Source organism: Rhipicephalus microplus, chromosome 2 (assembly GCF_043290135.1).
Source record: "Rhipicephalus microplus isolate Deutch F79 chromosome 2, USDA_Rmic, whole genome shotgun sequence".
In the NCBI taxonomy this organism is placed as follows: domain Eukaryota; kingdom Metazoa; phylum Arthropoda; class Arachnida; order Ixodida; family Ixodidae; genus Rhipicephalus; species Rhipicephalus microplus.
The window spans coordinates 93,948,763-93,969,701 of NC_134701.1; the positions used below are offsets into that span (position 1 = coordinate 93,948,763).

Consider the following 20,939-nt stretch of genomic DNA (forward strand, 5'->3'; position numbering starts at 1 on the left):
GCTGCGCAGTGCATCCGCAGGGGCGGATGCATAGACGAACGCAGGGACGGACGCACGAACAGACGCACGCACGGATGGGTGCATGGACGCATGGACGGTCACACAGACGGACGCATAGACGGACAAAAGAGAGAACGAATGGACGGACGAATGCTTCGCCCGACTCTCCATCATTCACTCTGTGGGTATGCTGCCATTTTTTTTACATCTTTTGTGCCTGGTTCTTTCACTGCATCGTTTGTTTCACTCTGAAGCACTAGTACACTTAACGACAAGCATTCACCCACGCAGCCTTCGAAGAGCAGCTGGCGAGAGGTGTACGGCCGAGTTGACATCACTGTGCTCTTATAATATTTAGCGAGAACAGTGGCGTTAAAATGTGGCTTGCGAGTACGCGACCTCCTCCCTGTTGCTGCAAAACACGAAAGTATTATTGCGAAAGCCTTTGATGTTCGAACAAATACAAAAATTGATCGTCGGTGGCGTTGGCGTGAGCACAAGTGGCACGGAAATGATAGGAAAACAGCATATAGTGAAAGGCTTACTTCTCTTCTTCACGCACAATAACAACAGTCAACAGGCAATGACGCCACAGGAAGCCGTTGACGACAATGATGCCTTTAAATCATTGTTAGCTATCATTACTATAGAAATTCATATGATGATGTCCCTGGTCGCGAAAATTCACGGCGTCATCATGATTCCACTACGAGGTCACATGACGTGACTTTGTCTGACGTCATCACATGACGTCGTCGCTCGATCAAAAGTGGGGCGTTGCGAAGGGGCACTTTGGAAGCTCGTGAGGCGCAGAAAGTTGTACCGCTTGTGATTCCGCAGTTTGTACAAAACAACGTAAGCTACATAAAGTTGTGTGGTGAGGATTGGTGGGATTGAATTAGGGGAGAAGAAGACGGTGCCAGCCGTCGGGTGGTTTTAGGTGAATGCATAACAGGGCGTGTAAGTTTGTTGATACGAACAAAACTAGCGTTATCTTGTTGACCAACTCGCCCCTAACATACAGTGTCAGTCCACCATTATCCCCTAGTTCTTCTCCATTTTGACAAGTCATTGCCTTTTTCTAGCATATAAAACAGAAAAATAGAAAAACCTATTCTTGCGGCAAAGGTCGTCTAATCGTGATTATCTCTCGGCAGCCACAAAACTCACAGGGTTTCATATGGATTCACCTAACACGACTCGAAGGCTGAAGATATCATAACTTCTCAATCCACCTACTGATCTTTCGCCGCTCCTCTCTTGAAGCCTTCTGCACCTAACGTGGCATCACATATCCTTCACGATCGGAGGCATCGCAAGCTTGTTGTACTTCCTTGGACACAGCCAGTTTTCTTCACTTCCCGGAAAAACGAACAACGACCAGAAAAACGAAACACCTCAGGGCCTCGCTTTGTCGGCGTGCAACGTTTGTCACAGTATGTGATGTAGTCATGGTCCATCATAAATGGGTGTGAGCCACAAAACTTGCGAAAGTATTGCAACTGGCTGCTGGTCTATTTAAAAAGAATGCGGCTACAGTTAACCCAACAATATTCTGAAGACGTCAGTAGTGCTATATCGGTCTTCCCTACATACCATAGGGAATTGATACCGGGCATGTAGAGAACAAGAAGAAAAGGCAAAAAAAAAAAAAACCTCAGTGTAAGCTGCATTGGGATGCTGTTATTGACGACGTTAGAGTGGAGTAGTAACATTCTTTTCTTCATGCTTCGCGCTTCGCAGTTTTGTTGTTGTTGTTTTTGTTGTTGTTTTTTCACTATAATTGTGGCCTCCGTGGTTGGCTCCAGCCATGTGTCTTTGCTCAGGCCGTTTGAGTTACATGAAAACAGCGTAATCAGAAAAAAAAAATAGAGGCAGCTGCGCACTACTGTGGGGCTGCGTGGCACACCTTGTTTTCCTCTGCGTTTCCATTCTTCTTTCTCTCGCATCCTTTCTCTCTCTTTTTTTTATTTCGCTCTGTTTGTACGCGTTGTCTCCCACAATGGTTATTGCGTGCCTGACCGGACAAATCCACGCTCACTGTCTAATAGCAAAGAGGGAGATTAAGGGGTTGAAGAGCGCTCGTACTGGTTAATAATGCTGACAGCTTTGTGTTGAATCTGCGCGCCATGGCAAAAAACTTAAGAAACCCTGCTGTATAAGTAATGTAGCAGCCAGAAGAGCTTTGCCGTGCTGTCGCTGCCAACGGGATATAGTTGCCATCCCGTGGTATATAAAGAGCGAATAAAATCGGATCAGCAGCTACATGAGGTGTGCGAGGCCCGGGTTAGTGGTGGAGCTGGTGAAGTTGCCGACCTCAGTTCTCTTCACTTGACATGACACTGACCTCCATTTGCCGCCCATAGATATGTCGCACCGTACACTGGTATCCTTGTGGTCTTTTTTCTGCCTGTTCATTTCTAAGTCGTTCTCTATCTTTCTATGTCGCCTTTGCTCTATTACTTTTTTTTCGTGTTTCTCTTGGTTTTAATCAATTTCCCTTTCTCTCTGTCCTCGTTTCCTCATATTCTATCCTTTTGTCTGTTTTTTTTTCTATTTCTTCCTTTGTATTTCTTTTTTTTCTGCTTGCGTAATTTTCTCTCTGTTTTCATTCTTTCGTCCATCAATGTTCCGGAGAGAATCACAAAATAAAGAAGTAGGGTGAGGAAGAGTCAAAAAAGAGCTAATTATTATACATTCCCGTCAAGCCACGCAGCAAAACGAAAAGCTTAACAGTCTCTTTCTTTCTTTCGGCTAACAGCCGCTTTTTTTTCTCGCATGCTTCCTCTAAACGCAAGCTGTTTATTCGAAGAATCAGCCTGGTGCCCTACTTGTCCGTTTCAGAGTTTCGGAGGCAATAGAACTGCAACGAAAAAAAAACATCATTTGGTCAAGAAAACGCTGATTAGGAGTTCAATTTTGTTGAAGTCGCAAGGTACCTGAAATGTGCATCGCAGGTGTAGTCCAGAAGACTGATGATTTTAGTCGGTAAGCAAGAAAAAATTTGACAGGTCTCACGTATCTTGGAGTCGACTTTATGCGAAGCACGCGGAGGGAAAGTGGTGGTGTTGCATTTTATTTTATTGAGCGACACGCCATAAAATGACGCCTAATATATGTACTAATGTTACACGCAGAGACATATGTTGAAGAGTTGCAAATGTTTATATGACCAGTTTTCCACTTACACAACGATGTCAGCTGGAAATGTGTTTTAGTAACACCAGGAGCTGATATGAAGCGCTGACGCTCACGAAGATGCTGACCCTTGAAACTGCTACATTAATCAATTTCAGCGCATGACACCACACCACAATTGACGTTAAGTCGACGTGACGGCAGTAAGAAAGGAGCACATATGTAATGTTTACAAAAGTGAGTAGGCAGCACTGCAATCAATATTGACGTTTCACGAAGATTAGCGTCTATTTCAAAAGCAGTTCCGAGACCTGCCATAGCTCTGTGGTAGAATGCTTGACTGCCACGCAGAATGCTTGGGTTTGATTCCTGCTGGAATCCGGAAATTTATCATTTGCATTCGTCGGGTGTCCAACGCTGCTTATGTCATGTTTCTCTCAACACTGGCATTTATTCTATGCCTTCGTTGGGTTGACGCTACCGATATCCGGCATTGCTTGAACGCTCATGCGTTAAAATTGCCCATGTGTGATCTCGTCGCACCTGGGTAGGTAGCGTCCATCAGCTGTGGTACAACCGTTTACAAGCGGCACGTACGCGCCCGTGAGTATGTGCCGCTGTTTGAGGGGAAGTGTTTGACGACGTACGCGACGGAACTGTGACATTATTCATGTCTTAACCAGCGCGTCATATTTGTCTTATCATCTTACCCTCCCCTGCTAATTTTGATTCGTGCAAAAATAAGGGGACGACCACAAGAGCACCCAAACGTAAGCGGCTATATAGATAGATACGCTCAATGTCGCTGAAGTTCGCTAAGAAGTTTTTCGCATTTACTATTTTCTTGAACATAGCATAGCAAGTGCTTTGGTTCTCTTTTTTCTATCACCGGGACAACACCCTTGTAGGCTTCAAATTGGGCAAGCGTGGGCACGTGCCCTATATTGTGGTCGACGCTTCACACCAGCGGGTACCAGGGTTCAAATCCCAGAAAGATTTTTTTTAGTGTCAACAGCAACGCTGTGAAAGCTCACCGTAATTGGTTTGCCGGAAGCATAAAATGATCAGTATCATGACCCGTCACGTCATCTCTGCATGTTCTTTGCCTTCGTCAGGGTATTTTTTGTTCCCACAACGCATGTGCCAATTTAGGTGACGTAGCGTGTGATTACTCTAATAGGTAGAACTACGAGTACACAGATAAATAAAGACATAAAGGAAGAAAGAGAAACTCTTGCCGAAAAATGTAGCCACCAGGAAAAATTCCAACCCGCGTAACCTCGATCCCTCGTAATCAATTACCGGTTAAGGTACTTCAAATCTCGTGTATGATTATTATTATTCTTCCAAGTTTCCGCTTGGAAGTTTCCGCTGGAGTTGTTCCTTTTTTATCGTTTTATGTTTGCGTTCACCGGCACTAGTACTTCGTGGTTGTTCCGGGCAGGTTAAATTAATAATAATAATAATAATAATAATAATAATCATACGAAATTATTTTTGTCTTCCTGTATTGACCACATTGCAATGCGATCACCAGATTATTCATCAAGGTGTCTTGAGTGACTAAGCAAAAATTAGCTGACCATTACTTCGTGGCCTGTCGCCTACGTGGACGATTGCCTCTGCCGAGCGATGAGAACACAGAAGAAAAAATAATAGTAATGAACAGAAAATAGAGATAATTAATAGCAAGGTATTTGAGCAGTTTATAGCACAATTTGACTGGATGCATTTAAATATGGGATCGAACTATTCCACAGTCTACGAAAAGTTTTGTGAGAATCTTCTAGAATTTCAACGTTCAAGTACTTATGTAAAAATTAAAAAAATAGAAGAAATTATTCATGGTTCACTGCAGATAATATGAGCGCTATTTCTCATAGAGACTGGCTATAATAACGTAGCAGACGGACCCCAAAAAATTAGGATTTAAAAATTGAATACCGGATTGCAAAAATACGGCTGTCGCTCTTTTAAAGTCTGCGAAAAAATGGTATTTCTTGGAACGATTAAACCAAGCATACCAAATCCTGCAAATACATGGGCTTTGATAGATAACCTGCGAGGCAAAAAGAACACGCCTACTGATCTACTCAAATCGTTTTCTGAGAAACCAGAGATAGTGGTTGATAAGTTCAATCACTTCTTCACTCGTTTTTCTAAGAATGTGCATGCGCACAAACGCACGTGCACGCTTAAACACTCTGCTCCAGCATCTTCTTATTGGCCCCCACTCTCGAAGGAAGGTCTCAGGAGTATAATTTTCGGTTTTCGTCCAAATATGAAACCAGGAATTGATGGGTAGCCGTGACCATGGTTCAACGGATCTTTGAATTATTACTAGATATTCTTCTCTTTATGTTGAATGGATTTATAACCAGCGCGAGAAGTTCCGAGAAATTTCTGAGAAATTAAAAACGGCAATAGTTAAGCCATTGTTTAAAGCAGATCAAAAAGATGATATAGAAAAATACAGACCAATATCTATCTTGCCTATACTCTCCCAGATACTAGAAACATTTTTGCTTCAATGTATGACGTCCTTCTTACAGAAGCTCTCGCTAGTAACACCCCAGAAATTTTGTTTCATTGCTAATCGCAGTACTTTAACATTATTAGAAGAGTTTAGTGATGAATTATATTCGGCTTTAGACAAGAACCTGTTCTGTTGTGCTCTACTTATGGACTTCGCAAAAGCGTTCGAAACAGTGAACCATACCATTTCGCTGGAAAAGCTACTTTGTTTGGGCTTCATGGGGCCTTTTTATGCTTTACTCTATAATTATTTACAAGACAGGTCACAGCTGGTTAAGAAATGTAGAGGAGTAATAAGCAATAGAAAAGGTATTACTGCTGGTGCACCACAAGAATCGGTGTTGTCACCATTGCTATTTATTTATTTATGAATGACTTTCCCTTGAGAATTTGTAAAGCCAATGTGTACCAGTATGCAGATGATACGGTGCTATTAACACGTTACATACGTTATGAAGGGCGATTTATGCTCTTCAGAGTGAAATTTATAATGCAATGATAAGGTTCGAAGAAAACTTCGTAATTGTAAGCGAAAAAAAAAACTTAACTGCTTTCGAAGCCCTCTAAAAAACACAAAAAATGGATATACCAATTTTTCTTCACATCGGGCATTGCAACTCATGCAAATGTTTTGCAGTAGAAAATGTCGAAAGTTTCAGATATCTAGGCGTAATTTTTTATAGTGGTATGTCTTGGCAACATTACATGGCATTTATTTGTTGAAAACTGAGAAGTATGGCATGTGTGCTTTTCAATATAAGAAGCTTGGTCCCTCTACCAGTGAAAAAAGTGATAGTTCATTCGTTAGCATATAGTGCGGTGAGATATGGCATCACAGTTTTCGCATTTTGCTCAGAACGCGAGAAAACACGTATAGATAGTTTACTACGAAATATCCTAAAAAGTTTAGCTTACGATAGTAAGGTAGATGCCAGTACTATTTTTCGGGATTTGGACTTTAGTGTATTCGAGGATTTGTTTATTAAAACAGGTGTGCTGAGATCCAACTGGTGTGATGGCTTTAAAGTGCCACATGTAACGTGTCGGCCCCTGAGAGGGAAAAAAAGCGTTTTATAGTACCCCGGTATTCAAACAGATATGGGGAAGCATGTAGAATAGTATATATTCCAAAAATTTTCAATGCACTATCTAAAGAATTTTTTTCAGGGAGTTCAAAAAGGCAAATAATAAAATTACTCGCTCAGCTGTAAAATCACATGATCTACTTGTATGTAACGTATGTTCTGGGTCCCTCTTTGTTCTTCTTTTTTTATTTACTGCCTGCAAAAAAGCAATGGGGTCAATTATTAGTCTATTCGTTGGCAAAGATGCAACAATAGTTTTTGTTATCTTATATCCACATCGCTGTAACCGGCTCTGCCGGGCCTAGTCGCACAAGTCCTTGGGACTTAGACATGCCCGTTTATTTGTACTTCTTATGAATGTGTTCAATATATTATATTATTAATATTATTATTATTATTATTATTATTATTATTGTTGTTGTTGTTGTTGTTGTTGTTGTTGTTGTTGTTGTTGTTGTTGTTGTTGTTGTTGTTGTTGTTGTTGTTGTTGTTGTTGTTGTTGTTGTTGTTGTTGTTGTTGTTGTTGTTGTTGTTGTGAGTCGCGTCCAAAGGTCATTGTGGCTTCCGTGGCAGAAGAGTAGAATCACACCAGCTTTCGCACCATTTGACTTGTGTAAATGATTTGGTCTTTGAAAGCTGCAAAGGGCTGAACTCTGATTTATCAGTATCATCATCAACCACATTATCAGCGAAACGTGCGGCTCTTCGTATGACCTTTCACGCTGTGATAATTTTGATGATTACCCCTACGACGACGGCAAAAAACACAGAGCTGATAAAACAGCTCCAGCAGGTGGCTTTCGCCTTCAAGTCATCTTACGCGAATGCACAAAGGTTGTTGTGAGGTTTCTTTCTTTCTTTTTTTATTTGCTGAAGAGTTGGTTTGACGTTTCTTTCCCTGTGCATCTTTTTTTTATGGGTTTGGCATTCTTCACTGTGTATTGTACGACTTCCCAAAACATATTACGTTCTTTGTTTTCAGCGGCACATATAAATATCATGGGAGATTCTACAAAACAAACTTCACATTTCCGGAAAAAGCGCCACGTGAGCAGCCAAACAGCGTCACAGTTACGACCATTACAAGTATGACAATTTGCTGCTATTTCGCTTTTAAAGCCACATAGCCACCAAACGTAACCGTTTGGCATTTTTAATGAGAAAAGACACTAAAGAAATGCGTCGGTTGAATTCAGTGTATGGCGAAGATTAACGACGTGACAGTGTGTCTCAATCTCCAGTGACATCAATGGGTCTGTCTCAGTCGGCAATTGCTGCCCCGCCACGGTGGTCTAGAGGCTAAGGTACTCGGCTGCTGACCCGCAGGTGGCGGGATCGAATCCTTGCTGTGGCGGTTGTATTTCCGATGGAGGCGGAAATGTTGTACGCCCGTGTGCTTAGATTTGGGTGCACGTTAAAGAACCTCAGGGGGTCTAAACTTCTGAAGCCCTCCACTAGGCGTCTCTCATATTAATATGCTGGTTTTGGGACGTTGAACCCTACACATGTATCAATCAATCGGTCGGCCATTGCTTGTGAACGCCGCGCGCTCTCGGGGTCCTTGTCGTAGCCGTTGATCAAGCTATCAGTCGAGTCCGACACCATTGTTCCATAAAGCTCTTTACTGGCGTTGGCCTAGACGCCTTCGCGGATCATCAAAACAGTAGTCTATGAGCGCTGCACGTGTATAATGTACTCTAATGGTGATGCCATACAACCACCGAGCCCCACTTTTGACATAGCTTGTTTAACGACATGTGCAGCATGGACTGGTGCCATCGTTTTAAACAAAGGCTTCCGCCACTGCAAATTGTTCTATTTCAATACAAAACTGAAATAAGCTGAAACACCTTTGTATCACACACATGTGGTAACAAAACCAAATCGTCCGTCGGAATGCACATGCGCGCAAAACAAACAGCTTCTTGCAAAATTACTCGCGTGTGCGTCATCGCTGCTCAACTATCGTGCCGCTAACATGTTTGCGAAAACATTTATCGATTAATGAAGTGCTTGACAAAGCGCACTAAAATTTCGCCAGCTTTTTTTCTTTTGTAACGGGCAACAATTAGCCCATTTGAACACAAATGATAATCAAAATATCAGCGTTATATTGTGTGAAAATTGATTATTAAAACAAAAATAAGTTTTGCATAGCTGCACTCCAAGTACAAGCTGCATAACGAAGTGCAAGGCACGCCCTCTGACTTTTCTTTTTCCTCTTGCAGTAGAGAAAGTAACAGCCCTAGTGATAGAGCTTTAGTCTTCGGTCATGCTTAGTTTATCGTTGTTGTTCCATTCACGCTGCTACTTTCTTTGCTTTAATCATGAAGTAGGCAGCCCTGACCAACTTGTTACTGAAGTTTTTTTATCTTCTCGCCCGCGCCTGAAGATCAGCTCGCTTACGGCGCTTCGCTTAAGTGCGAAATACAGCTAGGCTTGTCGCCGTTTGCTGCCACCCCGGTATTTGTTATGGTTCGTCTTAATGCGGCGCATGCGATGCCATGGCTGAATCCCCCTACTTGCTAGTGATCCATTAAAAATAGAGAAGGCAGCAGTTTGCGCAACAAACAGCTGACCCTTCCTTACATGCCGTGGAAAACTGAAACAGGGCATGCAGGATGAAGAAAGAAGAACAAGCACGTAAAGGTAAGGTGCATTTGAACGCTGTTTACCGGTGACGATAGTGCAGCGCCAACAGGGCCGGTATTCACAAAATTTATTTTGAAAAAATTTTTCTGCAGGAGAAATTTTGTTGCGTAAGTAGATTCACGAAACGAAAAAAAAAAACGTCTTAAGAGGCCATCGTTGTCACATCGGCCGCTGCACTAAAGCGCGTTGTGACTGCCCGGGAACGCGTAAGCGATGGTGACGCAATTGCTATAATTGCTTTTGTCACCGAAAAATGCTCGTAAGTGGATTCACGAAGCAAAATTTTGCGTAAAATATTGGCCACGTATCTGCATGGTAATCTGCAAATATCGTTGAAAGACGATAGTTTTGGGTGTGGAGAGAGTGAAAAAGACATTTATTTGATGTTCTGCGGAAGAAACTTGGTGAATGGTATTCTAAAGGCGCTGCGTTACAGTGCATCGAGCGTGCAGCGGAGGCAACAAGCGCATCAAGTCACGTAACACGTGAGAGATGAGCGCCGTCTGGCAGTTTTCTTAGAAAACAAAGCGCGTGGCTTTCTGACGGGTGTGCGTGCCCATCTCAGAGGTGATAAGATGTAGAACACACGGCGACGGGTAGGTGCCACCACCTTCTCGCCTTAGCAAAGCGTTGGAAACACTCGCCTTCCCGTGCAAGCGTTGCATGGTCAGCGCAGCGTGAAAAGTGCTATGGTCCTTAAAATTACTTGTGTATGCCTTTTCTAGTAAAAGACGCCCATGTAGAATATATATGTGTTGTTATGGTGCCCAAGACATGCGCGATAATTCCTTCTTAATTGACCATTGCACAAGCATGAACGCTCAATTTTAAGCAACATTGGTGGGCACTGCGGATGGGGTCGGCCATTCCAAGTACCCGATGCCGTTAAGACTAGACAAAGAGACAGATGTACAGACAGACAGACAGACAGACAGACAGACAGACAGACAGACAGACAGACCAAAATTTTTGCGTCGAAGGTTCCCAAGAAAGACTATCGTCTTTAAAACAGCGTGACTAGGAGAAAATCATAAGAATGGTCCGGACCACCCTTACAAAGTATGTGGCTACTTTAAAAGCTGCCGCCCCGCAGTGGTGGTCTAGTGTCTAAGGTACTCGGCTGCTGACCCGCAGATCGCGGGATCGAATCCTTGCTGAGGCGGCTGCATTTCCGATGGAGGTGGAAATGCTGTAGGCCCGTGTGCTCAGATTTGGGTACACGTTAAAGAACCCCAGGTGGTCTAGTTTTCCGGAGTCTTTCACCACGGCATCTCTCATTATCATATGGTGGTTTTGGGACAGTAAACCTCACTTATATATCAATTAGAACCTGCCGCCGCGGTGGTATACTTTGATGCCCTGGCTCGTTTTGAGTTAATTCACACCCATGTAGGGCTGCCTGATTGACTGCTGGTGCGTTTTTATTTATTTCGGTGCTTTGAGTTTTGTGTAGTTTCTCTTGTACGCAGTGAATGGTATTGACAACCACCGTCTTCCAATAAGTTCGGAGTCGCAGTAATTGAAGAATCCTCTTGGGCATCAATAGCGTAAAAGTATGCGTGCAAAGAATTGTGGTTGGATGAAAACCAAAGTGCTACGTGAATGGTTGGTGAATTCGAACGCGGCACAGCATATGATAAACCTTATTTTTTATGTTGTTTTGTTGCGCCTCGCCTCATCCAAAATAAACTCGAGACCCTTGCCTCATTGGGGGAAATCACCACGAAAGAGGTTAATGGGAGCGCATTCCTTCCACGCAATCGGAAAAAAAAAATTAGCGGAACTTTTCAGTTAGCGGTTCATAAGGAGGAAGAAAGTTTAAGCGGAAAGACAGGGAGGTTAGCCAGTTCTTAGACCGGCTGGCTACCCTGTGCTGGGGAAAGGGGTGAGGGAAATGATAGATGTTAAAAAGAAATGTTGCGAAGAGAGGGAGAAATTACAAAGAAAATTGCGACAGAGGAAAGGCAACATCAAAGAGTATAAGACACTAAAGTCTGTCTCTGAGGCCAGTTGTCCGCAAAAAGCGCAGCAAAGCTTTCAAAGCCTTCTGGGCTGAGGATGGGCTTGGCCAATGACCCAGAATCCTTTGTTCCGACAAAGGCCGATTGTCTAGTCTAACCAGAGCTGCAGTGAGTTCTTGTCTTTGCACGTTAAAATAGGTGCACTCACACAGAAGGTGCATGATGGTTTCTTCGCAACTGCAGTAAGGGCATGTAGGAGAGCTGGCCATCCCGATGAGATAAGAGTATGCGTTCGTGAAGGCCACTCCAAGCCACAGGCGGCATAGAAGAGTCTCCTCAGCTCGAGATATCCTTGGGGGAAGACGAAGCTTCAGATCGGGATCCAAGTTATGCAGGCGCGCGTTTGTGAAGTCTGTCGAGTTCCACTGTACCAGTGTGAGGTCACGTGCAAGCGAACGAAGTGTTGTAGCTGCGTCGGTTCTTGAGAACGGGATGGCTGTGTATTGGGTACCATCGTGTGCAGATCTAGCGGCCTCATCTGCGCGGTCATTGCCATATATACCGCAATGACCTGGTATCCACTGATACACTATGCTGTGCTGTTTTTCGGTTGCTTGGTGATGAAGAAGCCTTATTTCAGCTACTAACTGTTCATTAGGTCCATGGCGAAAGGGTGATATAAGACATTGAAGATATGCCTTCGAGTCCGAGAAGATCGTCCAAATTCCCGAAGGTTCTTTCACTGTAAACTCCAGAGCTGCACGAATGGCTGCAAGTTCTGCAGCTGTCGACGACGTCAAATGCGATGTCATGAATTTAATTGTGATGTTCCTCGTGGGAATGACCACCGCTCCTGCAGAGCTTACTGAAGATACCGAGCCATTTGTGTAAATGTGAAGACGTCCGTTGTGCTTCTCTTGCAGGAAAAGTAATGTGGCCTGTTTCAGGGCTAGATGCGACGACGTTTTCTTATTTTGGATGCCAGGAATTGTAAGAAGGGCTTTGAGTGGGTGTAGGCACCATAATGGTATCGGCGGCTGTGCTGCATGCGTGAAGTGCAATGGAAGCGCTGCGCAATGCTGAGCTACAGTTGCGCTGAACGCTGAGTGGGGCCTGGAAGTTCGAAGTGAGGCAAGGTGATGAGATGGAAGCCGAGCGAAATGTCTTATGTGCATTCTCAAAGCGTCTACGCGGATGTATGCTTTGACTGGATAATCATGCGCAATGATGACTGTCGCTGCTGTAGACGCGCATCTCGGGAGACCAAGGCATATCCTCAGGGCTTGGGCTTGGATCGACTGGAGGACGCGCAAGTTTGTTCTTCGGATCCCGCAAAGCACGGGTAAGCTGTATCGCATATAACCGAGGAACAAAACAGTGTAGAGTTGGAGCATTGCTTGTACCGATGCACCCCACGTTTTTCCACCAAGAAACCTCAGTACGTGGGTGATCATGGTGAGTTTAGTTTTCATGTGGGCGATGTGAGGGCTCCAGGAGAGGTCGCGATCAACTATGACTCCAAGGAATCGGTGGGTCTTCACGTATTTGATCGTGTGTCCGTTGATTTTAATAACATATGGGCTGATAGCCTTATGCGTGAATGCTACAAGCGAGCATTTCTCTGATGACAGCTCTAGTCCCCGTTCTTCCAGGTACTTTGTTCATAAAGGACTGTTTTGTGGTTGTGCACTAGTACACTTCAATTAGCTCTAACTGTCTAATGGGCACGATCTCTAAAATACAGCTTTCAATGCACTTCGAGATGATCTGGAATGAGCGCGTACTTTGTAAACGGAAGCGTATAAGGGGTGGGCGCGATTACGAGAGAAACTACAAACAAATCAAGCGTTTCCACCTTCACTGTTCAGAAACCGATACGGGCCGTGATAAATATCAAGCAGTCGGGATAAAATGACACTAATAATGTTAAATGACACCAGAGATATGCAAACCCTCACGATTCTGGAGCCAACCTTGGCTGAATTTGTCCCTGCGACAATTACCAGTCGTTTAACTTAGCGCACGAATATCATTTAAAATTAGAACGAGCCACTGATATACATTTTGTGTGACGCAGCGACCAATTGACCTGGGAATAATTGTGTTGCTAAGGCGAAACCCTCGTCGCATGCTCTGATCGAAGCAGACGACAAACGCGAGCAGGCGATGGCTTGGCCGACAGGCGCAGCTTGTGATTGGTTGTGAAACAATACACTCAACGTCATCTCACCGCGACGTTGCCAAAACACTTCTTTCATCATGCAAACCTGTCGTGTTCATCATATCACCCCCCTCACACATAAGAGCAAATTTTGTCAGGCCATGAAAAATGCGCAAGTACTTTCTAAGAGCTCTCCTACGTGCTGCGCAGTTGTCAAAAACAACATAGCGTCGTAAACAGCGTATCATTCGGTGTGAAGTATTTTATAGAAAAGGTTTGTTTGTAAAGCTTTCAAAATACGTGGCCAAGACAAAAAAACAAAAAAAACACCGGGTGAGCGTGGAAGGCCCCGCACACTCTCCACGAAAACTGGAAGAGCGGCATTTTCAGAACGCTCTTTAAACACTCTTGGGGCAGCTATTACTGATAAACTTGCATTGCATCCACTAGCCCATTGAGCATCATAATCTGTGTTTTGGAAAAGCGCCCATTATGGCATTATTCATTCTTCGGAAGAGCGTGCTACACGTGACATACTTCTAAATCATTAGGTGCATATTGTTGACGCTCTGGCTGACGGCGTGGAAGAATTCCGCCTGAGGCTTTTGCAACCGCTTGAAGCATTCGACAACCAACTCGTTAGGCGATTTGCATTGTGTGACACCTGGTTGCTAACTTACTGTTCCAAAACGCTTTGTTGCATATGTTATCGCAATTTTTTACCCGACGCGAGGAGCACATAAAGTCAAATTCCCTTTTAGTTAGAAGCACCGGTCTAGCTCAGACAGTAATTGCCACGCAGGTGCCTGGCTCGATCGCGATTCCCAATCAGTTCTTGGTGTTTTTTATTTATTTCGTTTTTTATACTTACGCGTCATAGCATTGTTACGAACACCGGTGCTGGCGGCGAACAAGTACGGCGCCAGAATCGCCCATTTTTATCATCTCTAACAGCTTTAGCTGCAAATGTGGCGGTGACACCGTGGGTCTCGAATGGAGTAGGGGATTGTACAATTTTTTCTGGCCACTGATGAATGAGGAATGCACATGTTCGTTCTCCTTCATTGTCCTGGACTGGGTAAATATACTTTTCAATCGTATTGCGATACCATACAAGATGTTGCAGCAAAAAGTATCGCAAAAGTATTTTTGCAAGATGCAAAAATCGTATCCTATACTTGCCAATTGTGTCTTAAGATACTTTGATACATTTGCAAGTTTAGTGTTGTAGACTTCCAAAATTTAATATTAAACATGACCACAAAAAAGCACTGCTTGAAAATTTCCAAAGTTTTTACAGTTTCATTTCAATTAGATGTTCAAGGGTATTTCAAGAGCTTTTTTTTCCTAAATAATCGCTTTACTTCCGATGAACTTAATTAACCATGTAATGCTCAGAAGTTGTTGGAAATGAAAAAAAACTTATTTATACATGGATTCACACTTCACAAGCAATATACAAAATAGCCAAATAATGCTTTATTTTTTCGAGATATACTTATACATAATGTAGAGCTCATCATAAATAATACGATGGGAATTGCAGCTAGTTAGTACATATATGTCTTTTATATGATGCGCAGGAAAACAATTGTGGTCCTTATTAAGGCATAAGTGAACATTGCACTTGTTACAAAAAATAAAATATTGGCACATCCCACGTACAGTGGGAATCGATGATATGCGAAGCAGGAATGAGAAATGTTGATATGTCACTTCAAAATCAGCACAACTTTACGAGGTAGAGGTGAATGATGTCGTACATCACTTCCGCGTCATGATTATCATGCTTCGATGTATGGTTTACCTTCGCCATCTATCACGTCACGTGATACCAAATTTAGTATATGTGGAGCTACCGAAACGGCTGCTAGACGCTATGAGCGTGGTATGTTGCCATGTTCTTGCATGACACGCTTGTCAGTATTATCATGTTTGCACTAGTCATATATTTCTTCATCCATTTACGTCACGTAACACCAAATTTGAAATATGTGGTGCTAGCAAAACAGCCGTGAGCGCATCATGAAGGGCCCAATGCGACATGCTGCATTTCGCGCCGATGCCATAGAGCAACATTACTCTATGCTGATGCGTTACCCTGACAACACTGCGTCTCCCTCTTTTCGTGACGGAGGGACGCCGGACGTGCTAAAACGCGCATGCGTCAAAGCAACGCAGCATGGCACACGCTTGAGATTATATGGCAGGACTGGCGCCTGGCGTGGCAACGCCGGCGTGATGCGACGAAATGAACACCAGCGAGCACGCACACCGCGTCATGTCGAAACGTATTGGCATCGTGACTGTGGCATGTAGTCATGTTTTCACATGACATGTATCTCATGATTATTATGTTTGCTTCAGACACATAACTTCATCATCTATTAGCGTCACGTAATACCAAATTTGGCAAATGCGAAGCTAGTGAAACGGCCGCGAGCGCATCGTGAGGGTGGCAAGTAGTCATGTTGTTACATGACACGCATCTCATGTTTATCATGTTTGCACCCGTATCATATCTTCGTCATCCATTGACGTCCCGTAATACCAAATTTGATATAAGTTAAGCTAGCGAAATGGCTTCAGTGCATCATGGGCGTGGCATGTAGTCATGTTATTACATGATACGCATCTCAAGATTATCATGTTTGCACTAGTCACATACCTTCGTCATCCATTCATGTACCGTAATACCACATTTAATATATGTGACGCTATCGAGACGGCCGCGAGCGCATCATGAGCGTGGCATGTAGTCATGTTGTTACATGATACACATGTTATGATTTTCATGTTAGGGTTTGTCGCTTGTGTTCGCCATGCATTCATGTCATACCATACCAGTTTTGCAACATGCCATGTGAACGAAAGCACCACGAAAGCTGCAGGACCATGAAATCTAAATCATAACATTCACGACTTGCATGTGATGATTTTCATGTTATAACTATAGTGATAACAAGAAATAGTTAAATATGTTTTCTGTCAAATATGTTTGACTATCGTCATAACATAGTCATAACATAACTATAGTCAAATACGTTTTTCATACAGTCATGTTAAGTGATACTAAGTTTAATATCAATACCATTCTTTAAACGGCCAGGAGACCTAAAAGTCGTAGGCGGCTAGATAGATAGATAGATAGGTAGGTAGGTAGGTAGGCAGGCAGGCAGGCAGGCAGGCAGGCAGGCAGGCAGGCAGGCAGGCAGGCAGGCAGGCAGGCGGGCAGGCAGGCGGGCAGGCAGGCGGGCAGGCAGGCGGGCAGGCAGGCAGGCAGGCAGGCAGGCAGGCAGGCAGGCAGGCAGGCAGGCAGGCAGGCAGGCAGGCAGGCTTAAAATCGCCGAAGTTCACTGAGAAATGCTACGCATTTAAAAGAAAAAAGATTTTTTGCTGGAGGGCAATGCCTGCACCTGAGCCTGGTGGTGCCTCATATTGGCATGTGGCCAACTCCATTCTTTTGCACTTGATCATCGGGTGAGCTTGAACGCACTTTGCGGTTTTTGGTAGCTGGTACTCCAAAAGAGAACGGTCTTCCGACTGGTTTTTTGCCCACTGAAATTAGGCATCGGGCTATAGCGGCCTGGAATCGTCGGAGGTTCACACTTTTTTCATTGAGGCTGTCAAATAGGCGCCTATAGAGAAGCCTGGCGTTCAGTGTTCTCATCATGAGGGTAGGATAAAAAAGGTACATGTACTATCTTCTAGATTTTTATCCAAACTTGTACAGATCCCCCAAGTAATTCAACAGATGAACAACTCTCATAAAGGAGTTGTAGACCTTTACTGCAGCTGGCTGTGGAACATGAATGAACCTTTTGTCCTTCCTATTTCATCTTCGTACGTAGCCAATTGGCTCAGCGGATACGTCGTTTGAGACAATGGTGAGATCTCTGTTGTCGCGCGACCTCACTACTGACATATTCAGCGAAGAGTCAACAGCGTAGTGAAAGGCATGACGGCCTTCTTTTTTTAGGTCACTTTCCAATTTCAGTTTGCAGTCCTTCAGTCTGTTGTTTCTTAGCATCCCAACAAACTTCAAGCCTCTCTTTAACAGCTCAACACCTAGGTAGATAAAGGAGAAGTAGTTCTCTGCTGCAAATTTGTATCCCCTGTTTACCGGCAGAGCCTGGCACATCTTTAGCGTAACGTCGCCGCCTAGAACATACTGATAATTTTTCTTTGCTTGACCTTGGTAGAAATCAAACTGATAAAGAAAGCCACCTGAACCAGCCCGTGCCCACAGTTTAATGCGGGTGTGGTTTCGCGGGCATGTATTGCTTGATAGGGCATCTTCCTGTAAAGGAGATCATGAGTTCGTTGATGCTGCTCAGATGTTCGGGTTCTACAGTCAGAAAATGGCGCTGAAGTTCATCTGACCACGGATGGCTTTTCCATACTTTGTCCTTTTTTGCTTCATCGCTGGCTTTGGTGTTGTCTGTGAAGTGAAAAAGGCGCATAATTTTCTTGAATCGGTTCCGTGGCTATATGTCCGCATTTGGAGGAAATTGCGTTTCATGTTCCCAATAGCTGCGAGTCCCGTGAATAAGTAGAGACCTACGAATTGGTGAAGCTCGCTCTCCGTAATAGTCAGGAATTTTCCGGTCATTTCCGTACTGTACAGGTTGGTCTCGCGAACTACTTCCCTTATCATTGATGGGGTCACGAACTGTCTGAAGCAAGACAAGAAAGAACGTACTTCGGAAGGCTGCGTGGATGTGTCTGTAAACGTAGGGAGGCAGCGATCCATCAAGCGCTTCCTCCAATGAACACTGTTCACGGATCCAGTGCCGCATTCCTAGCTGCTCACTTCGTATTCATTCTCTTTTGAGGACTGATCATAGATGTCAGAATTATCTGTGGCAAGCCTGGGTGCATTGTTTGGAATGTATTCATTGTCGTCAATCAGGTCACCGAAGTCGCTTTTGTCACCCGAAGGCATGCAGGCTCTGATATCCTTGACCCTGGGAGCTGAAAAAAAAGTTATACTAGATATATTTCTAGGTAATCATAACTCGTAACATACAAGATACGGACGGTTAAGTTTACAATGAATGCCCCCTATATCATATATGATAAGCTGAAAGCATGTTTCCGTAAGAACACTTTTAAGCATGACTGCACCAAACGCAGCTAACTTAACCTCACCAGCAAAGTTTCTAGAACACAAATCAAGTAAAAGATTGAAATATTTACTTTTGTTTTTTTTTTTGAAAAACGACTATAAAATGTTCTTGGTGGGATCACCAGGCCGCTTGAACTGGGTGCTGCCATACTCGCTGTAGACGCGTTGCCCCCTCACGGTGAATTGCAAAAGCAAAAATGTCTATGATGTTCATGGCCATGAGTCTGCACTACTTCGGTTCAGGTGTTGGTGAAACAAGCACAGCCACAAATTGCCAAAGATGGCGTAGCATGTATGATACGCTAGGCATTACAGGGCCTACTGCAGCTGCTTATCAGGTCAGCTCTGTAGACACTTCGTTGACCGCGGTCCTTGCTTGTCATTTCTGTTTTCATGGAAGTCCCTACAGGGCTGGCCGAACATCTATCGGATTGCCCCGTGACCACAAGAGCTTCGATAAGTAGCCTTCGCACGATGACACAAACACTGGCGTGTAATTACAGCTTGTCCGTAAAAAACAATGTCGCAATGCTTAACAACCGTTGTATACAACAGCAACAACGATGATGGCGTCATTTCTGTCGAACGTTGCGCATATAGGCGTACAAAGAGCGATTGAAGCTCCTCTAACTGTTTTTATACTTCATATCTGCTGGCATGAACCGTTCACGACCTAAATAATCAGTGAAGTACGCAATCAATTTTTCTTGAACAAGAGAAAATGTGCCCCTCAGTAAAGCATGTGACCGATTATATTGACACCTAGTGGTGACTATAATTACAGTGGCAGTCACTCTGGCAGAAATGAAACTCACTAATGAGCTAATTTGTGCGCAGAAAACTAAGTACGTAAAAGTACACGCTGAGTGCGTTGTGCACTGATAGCGGCCATAACTGTCACCTGCCTTCGGTAATCCGATAATTGCGAGAACATAGCCTGTATTTACACAGCAGTGATCACACCTTTCAGTGTTATTGCTCGCGCACGCTTTCAAGCTCGCGAACTAACAAGACTGCACACGTTGCGCGTGATTTCAATATTATTTGTTGAGCTCCTACGGTCTTAAATCTATGACGTGATTATAAGAAATGCAGAAGTGGAGGATTTTTGAAGTGTGAACCTCATGGTCGTCTCTAACGTGGATTGAAATCTTAGTACATTCGCCCGTAGCACTCCACCTCAATCGACATGCGGCCACGGCAGCAGGATTTCCACGTAAGCTCAGCAGCACAAGCTGACACAATCTCTAAGTTTGCGAAACATTGCACGTGGCTCCTTGCCGAGCAGTAACACTTTTTTTGTGACAGACACGACCACACGAAAACAAAAAAAGGGAGTGGCCGAATAGTTGCACAAATTGTCGTGAGACAACGCCGTTGTTCACGCTATTGTCGCCTATATCTGCAATTATCTGGCAATTAGTAATATGGAAAATAGTACGGAGACTTGAAAAGGGGAAACTAAAATAGAAAAACTGTTCTGTTTGAAGCATTCATGATGCATAAGTTGGGAAGCACAATACAGGTGGCACTCCTAATAGATATGGCGATTGGGCATGAAATGTCGTCGACTTACCTGTTAACATAAAACAACATTAAAAAATCAGTGCCTGTGAAAAGTTGCTTAAAATGGCTCGTTGGAACGTTTCTAAAAATGAATATTTGACATAACAATGTTTCTCAAATCCCTTTTCAAGATCTTTATCATGGCTACTAAATATTACCAATTATTTAAGGGCAATTCGATTCAGTCATTTTACCAAGCAGTGAGCAGAATTTTCCATGTTGTGTAGTCAATACGCGCCTACATAACGACACATTTTTTTTTTCGGATTGCCGTGGCAGAAAAGTACACCGAAGTGAACAAAAACGTGTAAGAAGTAGCGAAAATAGAGCAGATTATTGAAGTCGAGGTAGAACAATGGAGCTTATATTGACTGCACTTTACAAAAGGTACATTTCAGTTATTAGAATTAAAAAAAAAACAGTTCCGAGTGCTAGATGGTGTATGGGAATAGGATAAGGACAATTTGAAACACACTTGTGCTACTATTCTTATCATAAATTTAAGAGTTGCTTGGTATAAACAGTAGGAAGAAGGCGGCCTATAGTAAGCCAAGATATTACCTGATAGGTAAGTGCTTGTTCTATTCGATAAAGCATCAATACCGCTGGTGTTATAATCCTACGCTGGAGAGCGGCATCAGAGTTTGTGCATTTATCGCCGAACGCATTGTGGTACGCGGTACTTGGAAAAGGCGCTTGGACAAGCACGCGAG

General features: G+C 43.6%; 1 long non-coding RNA gene across 2 annotated transcripts in view; it reads left to right on the forward strand.

Annotated features, from left to right (window-relative positions):
• LOC142796325 (uncharacterized) overlaps nt 1-20,939 on the forward strand; it is a 102,255-nt gene that overhangs the window by 75,612 nt on the left and 5,704 nt on the right. For both annotated transcript variants that reach the window (XR_012893745.1, XR_012893744.1), the window contains exon 3: nt 7,741-7,844. This is a non-coding gene — a long non-coding RNA (uncharacterized LOC142796325). The remainder of the gene's footprint in view (nt 1-7,740; nt 7,845-20,939) is intronic.